The sequence below is a fragment of the Hypanus sabinus genome, unplaced genomic scaffold (assembly GCF_030144855.1).
Source record: "Hypanus sabinus isolate sHypSab1 unplaced genomic scaffold, sHypSab1.hap1 scaffold_131, whole genome shotgun sequence".
In the NCBI taxonomy this organism is placed as follows: Eukaryota; Metazoa; Chordata; class Chondrichthyes; order Myliobatiformes; family Dasyatidae; genus Hypanus; species Hypanus sabinus.
This window is the reverse complement of record NW_026779378.1, coordinates 829,232-840,890: the sequence shown is the minus strand read 5'-3', so window position 1 is coordinate 840,890 and position 11,659 is coordinate 829,232. Positions and strand designations below refer to the sequence as shown.

At 45.5% G+C, this 11,659-nt stretch overlaps 1 protein-coding gene across 7 annotated transcripts in view; it reads left to right on the top strand.

Moving 5' to 3' along the window:
* Positions 1-2,138: 2,138 nt before the first annotated feature.
* The window catches only part of LOC132386789 (NACHT, LRR and PYD domains-containing protein 3-like), a 70,100-nt gene continuing 60,579 nt past the window's right edge, over positions 2,139-11,659 (top strand). For 3 of the 7 annotated variants that reach the window (XM_059959124.1, XM_059959127.1, XM_059959126.1), the window contains exons 1-2: positions 2,206-2,268; positions 7,692-7,781. The gene's annotated coding sequence lies outside the window, so the exon portion shown is untranslated. Of the gene's footprint in view, positions 2,269-7,691; positions 7,782-11,659 lie in introns of all 7 variants that reach the window. The other 4 variants (XM_059959130.1, XM_059959125.1, XM_059959128.1 and 1 more) reach the window with 4 other exon arrangements.

Genomic DNA, 11,659 nt, shown 5'->3' with positions numbered 1-11,659 from the left:
ATCTTGCGATTCTCCAAAAGGAGGGGGCGACTTTGTACCCTTCGGCCCCTCAGAGTTGCTTCACCTTAGTAACACACTTCAGATTCAGATTGTTTATTGTCATTTAGAAACCACAAATGCAATGAGTTAAAAAATGAGACAATGTTCTCCAGAATGATATCACAAAAGCACAGGACAAAACAGAGTACACCAGAAAATCCACATACCGTTTGGCAATCCCCAATCCAGAGTCCGGAGAGGCTGCTGTGTATTAATATCAGGCTAGCATCTTAGCGCGTTCCCCGGAAAGGAGCTCCAAAACCACCAGACAAAACAAGACCATAAACTAAAGCTACAAGACCTGCACAAAACCACATAGTTACAACATATAGTTACAACAGTGCAAACAATAGCATAATTGATTAAAAAAAAACAGACTATGGGCACAGTAAAAATAGTCCAAGATTTTAAAGGATTGTAAATTCAAAAGAAATCACCACACAGTTTCCACGAGTCCCCAAGGTCCCGACAGACTCGCCATCCCACGCCGGCGGCAGAAGGGAATACCCCCGCTATTGGCCCCCACGGCGCCGCCCGACTCAGTCTCGCAGACGCAGCACACACCGAATGTGCCGAGTCCGTCGAACCTCCGAGCCAAAGACCATCCCCTCCGGCTCAGCTTCTCCGAGCACCATCCTCTGCCGAGTGTATCAAGACGGCCCCGCCAATGCGACCCCGAGGACTGGGGGCCTGTTCTTCCCAACAGAGTGTTGGACCTCACAGCAGCAGCAACAAAGAAGAAGAACTTCCTGGGATTTCCCGGTGTTTCTCCGTGCTTCCACGTCCGTTTTCAATCGATTATGATGGCGCACGGCACCCCACTTCACAAATAACAGATAATCAGCTCCGGAGTGGCCGCTGCAAGCTGCGTCGCGCCGCCATCTCGGATCTTTCCAAGTTGTTCCGCTTGCAAGGATAAGTGACAGGAGGGAGATCGGTGGGAATGAATGGACAAGGAAGACGCGTCGGGAACGATCTCTGCGGAAAGCAGAAAGGGGGGGGGGTGGAAAGATGTGTTTGGTAGTGGGATCCCGTTGGAGGTGGCGGAAGATACTGAGAATTATACGTTGGACCTGGAGGCTGGTGGGGTGGTAGGTGAGGACAAGGGGAACCCTATCCCGAGTGGGGTGGCGAGCGGATGGGGTGAGGGCATGGGAGTTGGAAATGGGAGAGATGTGTTTGAAAGCAGAGTTAATAGTGGAGGAAGGGAAGCCCCTTTGTTTAAAAAAGGAAGACATCTCCTTCGTCCTGGAATGAAAAGCCTCATCCTGAGAGCAGATGCGACGGAGACGGAGGAATTGTGAGAAGGGGATAGCATTTTTGCTAGAGACAGGGTGGGAAGAGGAATAGTCCAGGTAGCTGTGAGAGTCTGTAGGCTTATAGTAGATAAGCCGTCTCAAAAGATGGAGACAGAAAGATAATGAAAGGGGAGGGAGGAGTCGGAAATGGACCAGGTAAATTTGAGGGCAGGGTGAAAGTTGGAGGCAAAGTTAATGAAGTCAACGAGCTCAGCATGCGTGCAGGAGGCAGCGCCAATGCAGTCGTCGATGTAGCGAAGGAAAAGAGGGAGATGGATACTCGTATAGGCTTGGAACATGGGCTGTTCCACAAAGCCAACAGAAAGGCAGGCATAACTGGGACCCGTGCGGGTGCCCATGGCTACACCCTTGGTTCGGAAGAAGTGCGAGGAGCCAGAGGAGAAATGATTGAGAGTAAGAACTAATTCCGCTGGGCAGAGGAGAGTGGTGGTAGAGGGGAATTGGTTAGGTCTGGAATCCAAAAAGAAGCTGAGAACTTTGAGACCTTCCTGGTGGGGGATGGAGGAAAATGAGGGCTGAACGTCCATGGTGAAAATAAGGCGGTGAGAGCGAAAAATTTTTCATTGAAAAAATTCAAAGCGTGATTAGTGTCATGAACTTAGGTGGGAAGGGATTGTACAAGTGGGAGATAAGACAGCGTCAAGGTTTGCAGAAATGAGTTCGGTGGGGCAGGAGCAATCTGAGACAATGGGTCTACCTGGACAGGCGGGTTCAGAGGCCCCGCCCACTTACCTGGTGACGCGCTGGCGACATCGCGCATGCTCAGTCCGGGAAGGGCGGTGTTGTTTTTCGTTCTTTGTCGAAGCGGGTCGGCGGTGGGATCGGGATCGGTAGGGGGTCCTCACCCTCGCCCCCTGGGGAGCCAGGGACGGATTATTCTCTGCGGGGCGACGACAACAGTTTCCTTTCGGTGAGTATTGAAGCAGGTCCGGAGCGGGGAGGTCCCGAATTCAAACGGCCGGACTGGAGAATAAAAGGTGGGGGTGGGGAAGGGAGAGAACCACAAGGTGATCGGTGAAACCTGAAGGGGGAGGGGGTGAACTTTCCCGAACTGGCGGCCTCGCCTCGTTTCCTTCGCAGAATCTGCCGGGGTCGGTTCGGGTTGTGAGACCTTCACACCGAACCGTCTGAGATGAGCCGCCGCCCAGCCCGTGTTGTTCTGGTCCTATTAGCAGGATGAAGTAAAACATGTTTCTATCTTGTTACTGACAGAGAATTGTATAATTGCTGTTCTGTGTGTTATCTGAATGTACTTGCCTGTGATGCTGCTACAAGTCAGTGTTTCTCTGTACCTGTACCTTCCCGTACTTGTGCACTTGGTAATAAATTCAACAGGACCTGAGAAATCTCAGTGAGATTTGATTAGTGATGATCATCTTGGCAGCTCGGTAGGTCGAATGTGTGAGACAGTACACTGTTAAATGCAAAACCCTGAACAGTGTCGATGATCAGAGGGATCTTAGACTCCAAGTTCATCGCTCCCTGAAAGAGACTGCACAGATTGATCGGGTGGTTAAGAAGGCAAATGACATGGTTGTCTTTATTAGTTGAAGCACTGAGTTCAAAAGTCGGGAAGTTGTGCTGTAGCTTTATAAAGCTAGTTAAATCTGGAGTGTTTCATACAGTTCTGGTCGCCCCCATTCTCGGGAGGATGTCGGGGCTTTGGACAGGGCGCAGAAGAGGTTTACCAGGACACTGCCTGGATTAGAGGGCATGAGCTATAACGAGAGGCTGGATAAACTTGTGTTGTTTTCTCCAGAGCGGCGCAGGCTGGGGTGAGACTGGATGGACGATTGGACGATTACGAGAGGGATAGATGATATATTTTTCCCAGGGTTGAAATTTCTAAGATAAGAGGCCATTCATTTGAGGTGAAAGGGGATAGGTTAATGGAGATATGAGGGGCGTGTATGTTGTTCCTCACCGAGTCTGCTGGGTCGTTCACTGGAATTTGCTCCCTGGGGAGACCCTCCGCTCTGACGTAGTAATCACCCTGCGCATGCTCACAGCCGCCCCCCCCCCCCACCCGGATGGATGGTGGTTTATCTCCCCGTTCGTTGTTGAAACGATATATATTCCTTAATTGAATACACTGAGCACTGTGCTGTACTGTTCAATGTTCTGGGTCTCTTGTTGAGAGGTTTTGGGGTAATGGAGGCAAAAAGGGTGAGTGGGAACAACAGGTCACTGGAGTCCAGTGTGGGAAATGTGAGATCACCCACTTCTGTAGGAGAAACTGAAATCCTGAGTGTGTTAAAATGGAGAGTTTAAGTGCAGTGGATAGAGAGGGAGGTGAAAGGTACATTGTATTTATTGTAAGAGTTATTGGGTGTAAGAGTGAAATGACATTAACAATTACTCGCGTTTTGTTGAGATTGTACCTGGGATATGATGTAAAATCCCGCTCTCCATGGGTTATACAGACCTGCTGTTGAAGAAAGGCTTAAAAAAACCCCCAGCAAACTATAGACCAGTGCTTCTGACATCAGTATTCGAAGCACTGCATATATGAGTATTTGAAAAGACAAGACTGACTTGGAACAGTCAGCATGACTTTGTTTACTCCTGGCAACACACACAATTTTTTTTTGATGAGGTTATTGGGAATATTACCAGGAAAGTAGATAAAGGCAATGAAACGAATGTTGTTTACATGGTCTTTTGCAAGCATTTAGCAATCCTGCGTGGGATGTTGGTCAGGGAAATTAATTTGCATCACGTTCAATGTAAGGAAGTAAATTGGAGTAGACAATGGCATTTTGGGAGAAGGTGGACTATGATGGTTGATGATTGTCTCCATTAATCGTTGGGTCCGTTGCTGTTTGTCATCTATATCAATGATTGGGATGGTAATGTTTTTAACTTGATAAGCACATTTACATGTGACACCAAGATTAGAGGTGTCGTTGACAGTGAGGGAAATTATCTATCATAGGTTACAGGGATCTGGAACAGCTGGAAATACTGACCTGAAAATAGCAGATGGAATTTAATGCAGGCAAGTGCGTAGTGTTGTGCTATGGTAGGTCTTGCACAGTAAACAGTGGAGCACTAACGTTGCGGTGGAACAAAAGGATCTGGGAATAAAGGTCCATAATTCATTGAAAGCAGCGCCACAGGTAGATAGGGTGGTTAATAAATGCTTTTGGCATAGTGACCTTCATCAATTAAATTATTGACTGCAGGAGAAGGGATGTTATTTTGAAGTTGTATATGACATCGGTGAGTCCAAATTTAGAGTATTGTGTGTAGTTCTGGTCACCTACCTACAGGAGAGGTGTAAGTTTGAAAGTGTACTGGGAAAAACTTCAAGGAGGTTTCCGCAGTCCCTGAGTGATAAGGAAAGGTTGAATAGTTTTGGACTTTAATCCTTGAAATGCTAAAAATTGAGAGGAGATTTGACAGAGCAGTGCAACATGAAGATGGGTATAGATTGGTAAATGCAAGCAGGCCTTTTCCACTGAAGTCGGGTGGAATGACAACCAGAGATCATGCATCATGGGTGACAGATGAAAAGTTTTAGTGGGACATGAGTGGATAAGTCTTCAATCAGAGGGTCGAGAGAATGAGGAACGAGCTGCCAACAGGAGTGGTACATGCGAGCACGATTTCACCTTTGAAACTATGGATGGGGGAATATGGCTACTGTGCAGGTGGGTGGGAATAGGTGGTTTAAATGGCTCAGACAATGCACCTGTACTGTGTTCTGTTTCGATATGACTCTCTAACCATGACTCCTTGATCACAGACAGAAGTTTGATTGAGTAAAGATCCAAAATTAATATCAGACTTGAATAATTCACACCTTAATTCCCCAAGAATACTCAACAGCCTGGATGTGTTTTGACATGGTTTTAAACTGCTCCCTGTCATGGATATTTCGTAACCAGGGAAAGACAAAATGCTGGAGTAACTCAGCAGGTCTGGGCAGTATGTATGGAACTGAATACAACGGGAACGTTTTGGGCCGAGACCCTTCAGGGGAACTGGAAAGGAAGAGGGAAGAGGCAATATCATTGATTGATTTGGAAGGTGCAGGTTGCTTTTGTGTGAGACTCTGAGCTCAGGGTTTGTGTTTAAACAGCTGCCTGTATATTCCTCAGAACAGGGAGCAGCCTTTCTGCTGAAACCAATTCAAACTGGTTTGACATTTCACTCTCTATCACATAAACAAAGTCACTTCAGTGTTCTGTTTAACTATTTCTGCATATGCAAATGTACTAAACTGTTAATAGTTTGCAAAGAACCTGTAACATGTCATAAACGACACTGCCGACGGGCTTGAACGAGCTACATTACCAGTTACAGTTGCTGTCCTGTTTGCTGTGAGTTTGCAGAATTTAATTATTTTTACTTCAAACTCTCATTATCTGCAATTGTTTTAAAACTTTTTTTATGATACTTTAAAAAAAAGATGCATGCCATTCCCAACTGTGACATTCCTTAATACAAAGACACGACACAGTGTATGAAAAATGCGTCTTCACCAAAATTGCCAATAACCCTTAAAATATTGTTGATGTACGGGTAAAGGTGAGGGGCAGAATGAGGTAGAGAGAGAGAGGTTGAGCAGGGAGAGGGGAAAAAGTCAGGGCGAGGGTCTGTTATGTACCCCGTAACTGGGTGTCTAACTCGCAGAGAAAGAAGAATTCATTGGAATCTGGTGGTACTATACTGAAGGTGTTTATTAATAAAAATAAGCAAAACCATATCAATAATGCAAATATACATATAAAACCAGTTAGCAGTAATAAACCTAAAAGTGTAGGAATAATAATAATAATCAATAATAAAAGCTCTATTGATATCTAGGGGTAAATAAATTGTCATAGAAAAGGATAAAGTTCAGTTCAGTTCATGAGTGCTGATGGTTATAGTTGCTGTATTGTAATGGTTGGAGAGAGAGAGAGAGAGCGAGCGAGATGTAACAGCTACAGTCAGGCAAACCTTTCTTTGCTTTCTTAACTTAATCCATCATATCAGTGTGGTCATTCAGTTCTGACCTCTCCATTCTTCTGTGGTGGACTCGTCACTCTGGCATGAGTGGACACACACACAAGTCCCCACCGGCCCTGCTTTTACACTGATAGCCTTACTGACCGACCTCCTGGTTCGGTCTCCGAAGCCCCCACCTTTCTTGTGGGTTCCAACACTCAGTCAGTGTCCACTGGCGTGTCTGGAGGGTGTCTCTCCAGACCTGTCTTTTATTCCTACTCATGGGGACTCAGCTATCCATCACTCCTGAATGACTGTGTCCATCAAATCAGGCCACTCCTTCAATCCACTGAGGAATGTTTATGAGCAAATATTGTCCTTGCAGTGAAACAGTAAATAATTCAAAAAGGAGTCACAATCAGCAATTTCCCCCTCTCTCTGATCTGTCGCTGATGTTCCTGCTTGTTTTTCCATCTCTCTTTCTCATGGTCAGCATAGCAACAGTAATAGTTTGTGTTTCTCAGGAGGGGAATGGTTAACTCTACCACATTGTCCATCAGGTCTATTCATCACTCATAACAGGTCTATGAGGTGGACAGGGAGCAACTAAGATGAAAGTGAGGCAGTGGAGTAGGTAGAAGGGGGGTAGATGATGGGACACAATGGGGAGACAGGGGGAGGAATATGATTAGAGAGAAAGGGACAGAAAGGGAGTTTGGTGCAGAAAATTTATTTGCTCCACGTTCAACGTAAGACAGTGGAGCTTTGGGCGAAGGCTGACAATGATAGTAGATGATTGTCTCCCTGATTGGGGGTTTATGACCGGCGGAGAGCCACAGAAATGGTAGTTGGGCCGTTGCTGTTTGTCATCTATGATAACGTGTTTAACTTGATAAGCACATTTGCATATGACAGCAATATCAGGGGTGTAGTCGGCAGAGAAGCAGGTTACAGTGGGATCTGGCGCAGCTGCAAATACTGAGCTCAAAATTGCAGATGGAATTTAATGTAAGCAAGTGCAAAGTGTTGCACTATGTAGGTCTTCCACAGTAAACGATAGCGCACTAAAGAGTGCGGTGGAATAAAAGGAATAAGACATTGCTGAGTTTGAATTTGGAGTATTGACTGCAGTTTTGGTCATCTATCTATAAGAGAAATAAATAAGGTTGAAAGAGTACTGGGAAAAGGTGCGGGTTGTTTTTCTGGGAGATTCCAAGCTCAGGGTCTGGTGTAAGCAGCTGTTTGGCCCCGCACATTCCACAGAACCGTAGGCAGCTCTTCTTAAAGCAGCACTTTAGGCCATTCTGCTAAAACCATATCCAACTGCTTTGAAGTTTCCTTCTCATTTGGGTTTGAAAACATTCACATTATTAGTCTGCTTAAATATTTCTGCTGCAGGGAGGGTCAATGAATGTGAAAGCTGATATAAAGAACACTACCGATGATTCCGAAACCTCGCTACCAATTACAGTTGATGCTGTGCTTGCTGTGAGTTTCTGGAATTGTATAATTTCTCCCTTCAGACTCACATTGTCTATATTTGTTTCTAAAACATTCTTTTCATGATTCCTTAAAAAAATCAGTTTGTGACAGTCACCGGACCATGAGACACAGGAGCAGAATTCAGCCTATCGATTCAGCTCCACCATTCCATCATGGCTGATCCCTGATCCCACTCAACCCTATACCATTCTCACCATATCCTTTGATGTTCTGAATGATCAAGAGACAATCAACTTTTGCCTTAAACACCCACGGATTGTCCTCCACTACAGTCTGTGACAGATTCACTACTCTCTGGCTAAAACAAATCCTTCTTCAAACTTTTCTAAACGGTCGCCCCTCAATTTTAAGGCTGCAACCCCTAGATTTGGATACCTTCACCACAGGAGCATCCTCTCCACATTCACCCCAGCCAGTCCTTTTAACAGTCAGTAGGTGTCAATGAGATTCCCCAGCATTTTTCTAAATTCCAGTGAGTACAGACCCAAAGCTGCATCATGCTCCTTGTATGTGAACCCCTTCATTGCTGGAATCATCCTCATGAGCCTCCTGCGGTCATTCAACAACAACAACACATGCTTCCTGAGATATTGGGCCCAAAACTGTTAATGACACTTGAAATATGTCCTGATTCATGTTTCATAAAGACTCAGAATTTTCTCCTTGCTTTTATATTCTATTCCCCTTGCAATAAATGACAACATTGCACTTGCCTTCTTTATCACAGACTCAACCTATAGATTAACCTTCCAGGAGTCAGACCCGAGTACACCTGATTCCCTCTGCACTCTGATGTTTGAACATTCTCCCGTTTAGATGACAGTCTACATTGTTAGACAGGGATTGACAGGCGGCAGCTGGGCAGGAAAAAGAAGGCGAGATGGAGAGAGATGAAGGCATGAGAGAGCGGGGAAGGGTGTGGGGAAAGAGGAATGGTAGTTGAGCATGGGATGAGCAGAGCGCAGGATGGGGAAGGAGAGAGCTTGGGGAAGGAGGGTGGGAGGAAAAGTGGACGGGGGGGTGGGAGAAGAGCACAGCAGGTAGGGGGCAAGTGGGAGGACAGCGCGGTAAGGAAAGCGAGTGTTTTGAAATGAGCGACAGACACTATATAACCGAATAACCTCGGGTGTAGCGGCTCAGACTGACATCTCTATGTATGGTGAGCACACCGTTCACCCGGCACCTCACTGAACTCCGTCCGGTTTCAACATCACAGTAAGTGATGTCTCCGATTCTTCGAACCAGGGAGCATTTACAATCGGGTTTGGCTTTTGTCGGGCTCGGGAGGTAAGTCAGTGGGAGAAGGGAGCTCTGAAATCTTCAAATTAACAAATTAATTATTGACCAAATGGATTAAAAGAAACAATTACCTTCAACTACAAACATTCTCCAGTTGGTTTCTACTGAGACGCTGTAGATATGTGAAATGTCCCCACAGGGCAGTGAAAGAGTCTCTCTCCCTCTTTGCCCTCCTTGACACACACTCACTCACATACACAGGAAAAAATTATTGAGAATACAGAACTACTGTAAGATATCGGCATTCGGAACATCGTTGTGGACTATGCCACAGATCGATTCGTTTAATTAAATCGCAAATATAAACTACAGATATTGGGTGTTTGAAGTAAAATAAACTACTGGAAACTCTCAAAGTCTAATAGCAATTGTAATAAGTAGACATTCAGATTGCAGACACTGGTGAACTTTCTTTTCTATATCATCGGTGTTTTACTGTTTTTTCCTGTTACAGGAATATTTAAATACAGTGTTAAATTAGCTTTGTTCACAGTCGAAGGTCAGCGCGAAATGTCGAACTGGTTTGTTCGTTTTCAGCAGAGAAGCCGCTCCCTGCTCCGAGGAATGCCTGCGTGTCAGAATTTGCCCTGCAGACAGGCAGCCGCTTGCACACAGAAAATTGCACTGTGAGTCTCACAGAGCAGCAACATCGGCCCCTCCCCCATAGTTACTAAATGACCCTCGTCTGATGGTCTGGTGTAAAGTTAGAAGGAAACAACTTGAAAATATACCCACAGGGAGACTGAACATTCTTAGTGAATTAAGGTGAATTCAGCTTCTGTTCTTTATTTCTGATCTTTACTTCCAGTTGACACGTTACCCGTGTTTTGGATCAGTGACCAAGAAGTTACTTGCAAACAAGAGAACATTTGCAGATGTTAGAGCAACACACACAAAATGTTGGAGTAACTCAGCAGGCCAGACAGCATCTAGGAAGAGAGTGAACAGATGATGTTTTGGGCTGAAACCCTTCGGCAAGACTCCTTTCCCAGATGCTGCCTGGCCTGCTGAGCTCTTCCGGCATTTTGTGTGTATTGGAAGAAGTTATTTGTCTCTTCTGGCGGTCATGGTATTTGTGTTCTTGCATTATCCTGTCTGCATGGTTGAGATTCTCCACAATTCATGTCCAGGTTAAAAACAGTTCCTACATCAGGTGTTACGATTCCAAAGCAAGTGTGCAAAAAGATGTTTCGTCGACACGGCTTCTGTTTCCAAACCTTGTGACTTCAGATGAATGCATGTCGTTTTTCTCATGACTGTGTTTATTGTTGGTGTTTCGAGCTGATTTCCTCAACGTCCTTTAAAAGAAAAGACGTTGATTCTGTTCAAGGTCTCGATACATAACAAACATTGTGGGTGGGGTGGTGACCAGTTACAGAAAGCGACAGGCAGCATTGCAAAGCGACCACCATTATTTCACTGTGTGGGGCAGCAGGCTCGATGGGCTGAGTGGCCAATTTCTGCCTGGTCTGTGCACAAGAAAAGCTCCGACTACAGAGTTACTGTAAACTAAGTTAACAAGTGCGGACCACGGCAAATAACCTACTGTTGAACAAAAAGCAACGATTGCAGTAATTAAATCATCCAGAACGTTGAGCGAGATGATAAGCAACAATGAACCTAGCACTGACCCCCACTGCACCCCACGAGTCACTGGTCTCCAGTCAGAGAGTCAAACCATCTTCCACCACTTACTGGCTTCTGCCGCAAAACCAATGTCCAAATCAATTTACCACCTCATTCTGAATGCCAAACCTTCTTGACTAATCTCCCAGGTGGGACTCTGCCAAATGTCTTGCTACATTGTACTGAACTATATATTTTTAATTCAGTGAATTAACTGTTCTCTCTCCCAGAGCAGTAAGTGTCACATTGTTCCAGTTTGATAACTGACCAACAAAATTCTTGCACAGCATACTTTCACTGCTCTGGGGAGAAACTAACCATGAAAGTTATGGGGGAGACTTTGCAGAGCTCTGCTGTTGCCCAATGACCAGAGTCTGAGTCCAGGAGCTGATGACCCCGGGGCTGCTGCAGGACCGTCCACACTGCAAGTGTCCTCTCAGGGCAGTGGGAACGAGTCTGTTTCAAAAAGCCTCGGGTAAGCCTTGGGTAGCCCCAAACCGGCAATGCTCAGAGTCTGGCTCTCTGGAAAGTGAAATGAGAAAGATGGTTTCCCATCACTGACAAGTGGAGCAGCGGCATTACTGCCCCATGACGGCTGTGATTGAGTCCCAGGGATGAGGATGTGATCTTTGTCCGTCTGTCTGCACAGTTTGTTATTGGGAAACAGAGAAGTACACGGGAAGCGGATCTTCAGCCTGATAGGCCCAATCGGGATTAATCCCCGTAGAGTCATCAGGAGGATGTGTCATATCACAGGCATACATCGTGAACGTTGTTGGCTTTGTGGCAGCAGTACAATGCAATATATAATAGTAGAGAAAAAACTGTATTACAATAAGTATCTGTACTGAAAGTTCAATAAGTATTGTAACAATGAATTCAGTGAAGTAGGTTCGTGGGTTCCATGTCAATTCAGAAATCAGAAGGCAGAGGGAAGG